General features: G+C 38.6%; 1 long non-coding RNA gene across 1 annotated transcript; it reads right to left on the bottom strand.

Moving 5' to 3' along the window:
- Positions 1-1,135: 1,135 nt before the first annotated feature.
- On the bottom strand, positions 1,136-3,740 carry LOC143660207 (uncharacterized). Its single transcript, XR_013163881.1, has 2 exons — positions 3,498-3,740; positions 1,136-1,951 (listed from the first exon to the last, which is right to left on the bottom strand). It is a non-coding gene; the product is annotated as an uncharacterized LOC143660207 (long non-coding RNA).
- Positions 3,741-3,970: the final 230 nt, after the last annotated feature.

The following is a 3,970-nucleotide window of genomic DNA, read 5'->3' as shown; positions in this document are numbered from 1 at the left end:
GAAACTTGAGGAATAATGCTGAGTGAAATAAGCCAGACACGAAAGGAGAGGTACTGTATGATTTCACAATAATGAACTAAACAGAACATATAAACTCAGTCTTAAAATCTAGACTATAGGGTTCTTAGAGATAGACAGAAGCTAGAGAAGGGGGACCAGTACCCTAATATGTACAGAATAGCTAATGAGGTTGAACTCAAAATGTTTGGGAATGGATAGAGGTGATGGTTGCTTGTTATTGGGATTGTAAGTAATAGTGCCATACTGTAGGTGAATTTGATGGAAAGGGTTGTTTAAAGGCATGTATGTCATTATAAATATAAATAAGTTATTGCATGAACTACTACAAATGCATGACACTTGTACAAAGTGTTAATAATAGAGTATGGTATATGGGGGAAATTTACCTATTGCAAGTTATGGACTATATTTACTGTAATATCACAACATTCTTTCATCAGCAGTAACAGGTGTACCACACCAAAACTAGGGATCAATAATGGGGCGGATAAGGTGTATGGGGTGTTTTGGGTTTTCCTTTTTTGTGTCTGATTTGTTTGCTAAATGCTGCCAGAAAGCAATATACCAGAATGGAATGGCTTTTAAAAAAGAGAATTTAAGTTACAAGGTTTACTGTCCTAAGGCCATAGAAATGTCCAAACTAAGAAATCTAGAGCAAGATACCTTCATTCAAGAGAGGCTGATGTCAGTCACATGGGAAGGCTCATAGCTGTTACCTGCTGGTCTTTGTTCCTGGTTCTATCGCTTCCAGCTTCTGATGCCAGTCGTTTCCTCTCTAAATATCTGCGGACCTTCACTTAGCTCCTCCAGGACACAACTCTGGGTTCTGGCTTGCTAAGCATCTCATGGGAAGGCACATGGTGATGTCTGTTGGGCTCTGCCTGTATCTAGACATCTGCTCTGTCGGCACTCCAATTATCTAGAAATACGTGTGTCTCTGTCAGCTCTGAAGCAACTATTCTCCAAGCACCTGAATCTGAGGTTTTTCCAGGATGTTTGCCCTTTATAAGAACTCTGGTAAACTAATCAAGACCTGCCTTGAATAGGTGGGGTTATGTTGCTTCCACATTAGAGCAGAGTGTGAGGGATATTAAGGAATGACGAGAAACACAGATGGGATCAGGGGGTCTGAAGATCAGTGACAACAGACAGCTTTATTCTTAATTAGTTCCTGCTTATATACTGCAGGGTTCACGTGACAAAGAGCACACATGCACCTGGCAAGAAAACAGAGTGCTTAAGACAAACGCAAAGAACCTGGGGCAAAGACAAAACAAACATTCTCTCTCTCCCAGACGTTCTCCAGTAAGCAGATAACAATCTCCACAGTTTACTGCAGCTGCCACTCTGACAGCAGCTGTTCAACAAATTCCGCAGGTCTTGTTTTAACCCTTGCTCCTACAGTTCCCCCTTTTTATTTTGTTAGCCAAGGTGACTGTGCCTGTCTTAGGTTGCCCTTAAGCTCTGAAGGAAGGGTCTTACCCATCACTGGCTACCATCAAGCTCTCTGACTTTGATTCAGGAGGGAGCCAAGGGCTTTTACTAGAATCACACTGTTAGTGTGGCTTTGCTTAGTGGTGCAGCTTGCTATTTTGCACATCTGTTGTTTAACACACCTGAGGAGGAAGAGAAAGAGTATAAACAGCCCCAAACCTAAGCCTATAGTAGTCAAAAAATGATGTGATTTTTAACAGTAAATTTAAGATTTTTTAGCTCTTGGTTAAGTGACTGTATAACATCCAATGATTCCAGTGACAGCTGCAATAATGAGTCCAATTGGTCTCTTAGTCCTTTTCTGATATTCTTTTGCCAAATGGATTAGGATTTGTGTGTTTCTGGAGAAGATCGCCAAGATCTTGACATCTGCACTGGCAGCCAAATACCTCTTCTCCTTGCTGCTATAATCGCCTCATTTCCTGCAACATAAATGCTTGGAGACAAGTGAATAGAGAATAATTCTCACAATTAGAAGTTTGATTTCTTATTTGCATATGACCTTTAACAAATACATATGGATCTCTAGTACATATTTGCCTATAGTGTTTGGCTGCTTATTTAAAGAGAAGTTATAGTTACTATCAAAATGTGAAATGAGTTACAATCATTTGCCACAATTCATTTGCCACAATTCATTTGCCTGTTTGACCTCGAGGATTAACCCCTGATGCAAATGGGAGTGCATTTAAAGGTCCACAAATTGGACAAATTCGAACAATGTCTTGAGCTTGCTGTTTAGATAAAGGCAGAAATTTCTTTCACAGCCCTTTGCTATTAATATGAGTTAATTTGTGAAATGTCTTGGAATCGTGAATTATCCCCACAAGAGTATCTGCTTGCTGATTTTGTAACCTTGTAAAATATCAAACAAGTTCTGTAACATATAATTATGAATCCCTAAAGTGGGTCTAATCCAGTTAATATCTCCTAACAGTTTTTGAAAACCATTTAAACTTTGTAAATTATCCCATCTTAATTGTATTTTTTGAGGAACTATTTTATTAGTAGCTATTTGCATTCCTAAGTATAGGTAAGGCTCAGTTTTTTGACTCTTTTCTGGAGCTATTTGCATCCCATATTGAGGTAAAATGTAATTATGTATCCTAATAGCATACAGATTGTGTAACAACAATATATTTTGCAATATTTTAGATTTTTAAGTACTTTTACATGCCCTATTTGTTGGTCTTCAGATTTATTTGCTTTCTCAATTCCTGTGCTATCTATATCAAGCAGTTCTACAATCCATTATTCAATACAATGTATTTATAACAAATAGTCTAATTTTCCACTGGTAACTTAGAATGATACATACTTAAGTTATTTATTTACTGTCCTTTTCCCTTGCCTCAGGTTCATACTTCCGTATTTCTATTTTGAAGATTTCTTCGGATCTTCTAGCATAGTCTCCATACCTTCGTTTTGTTTGTCCTTTCTTTCCTTTAATTACTCCAAATATTCTCTCAGTCTTCCTATCTTATCTTTTGAGAAAGAGCTCTTTTTTTGAAGAAGAAGAAGCCTTTTTAGCCTCGTCTTCCCAACAAGAGTTACCTTTTCCTTGGCTATATTTCCTGGCTGTGTCATCCTTATGCTATTAACTATTTCCCTTTACTATTTTCTTCCTAAAACCAAGAACCTAGTTTCTTTATTTTTCCTAAACTCCCTTCTGTTATTGTCCCATGTGGCCTCACTGTATTGTTATGGAAAAATGTTCTCAGCTCAGAACTTTCTTCACTCCTTTTCCCTCAATGTCTCCCATATCAATATAGGGAGTCTGCTTTAGGCTCTTCTCTGCTTTATCCACAAAGTCTTTTTCTTCAAAATACAAATAACTCTTGAACTTTATCAAAACCTTATTTTTGTAATGCCACCGTAACAATGTTTTCAACACACAAACACACAAACATACAATCATACACACTCCTCCAGCCACCTATTGTGATTACCCATTACCCTGATGCTACAAGGAAAATGCTTACTTTACCAATATGACTCGAGTCCTCTTCTATCGGCTGGACACATGTCCCTCCAACGGAGACTTTTCCTTGGTTCCTTAATATTGTTTTGGAGTCTTCTTCTTCATGCCCCACGTTGGGTGCCAGATGTTGCTTTCACGGATGGAACGTGAAGGATATTAAGGAAAGACGAGAGAGACAGATGGGACCGGGGGTCTGAAGATCAGTGACAACAGACAATTTATTCTTAACTAGTTCCTGCTTATATACTGCAGGGTTCGTGTGACAAAGAGCACGCATACACCTGGCGAGAAAACAGAGTGCTTACTTAAGACAACTGCAAAGAACCTTGGGCTTAGATAAAACAAACATTCTCTCTCCCCCAGACTGTTCTCCATTAAGCAGATAACAATCTCCACAGTTCACTGCCGCTGCCACTCTGACACCAGCTGTTCTCAAAAAATTCCCCAGGTCTTGTTTTAACCCTTGCTCCTACA

This window comes from Tamandua tetradactyla, chromosome 16 (assembly GCF_023851605.1).
Source record: "Tamandua tetradactyla isolate mTamTet1 chromosome 16, mTamTet1.pri, whole genome shotgun sequence".
NCBI classification, from domain to species: domain Eukaryota; kingdom Metazoa; phylum Chordata; class Mammalia; order Pilosa; family Myrmecophagidae; genus Tamandua; species Tamandua tetradactyla.
The sequence above is the reverse complement of the archived record's forward strand: the minus strand, read 5'-3'. Positions and strand labels throughout refer to the sequence as shown.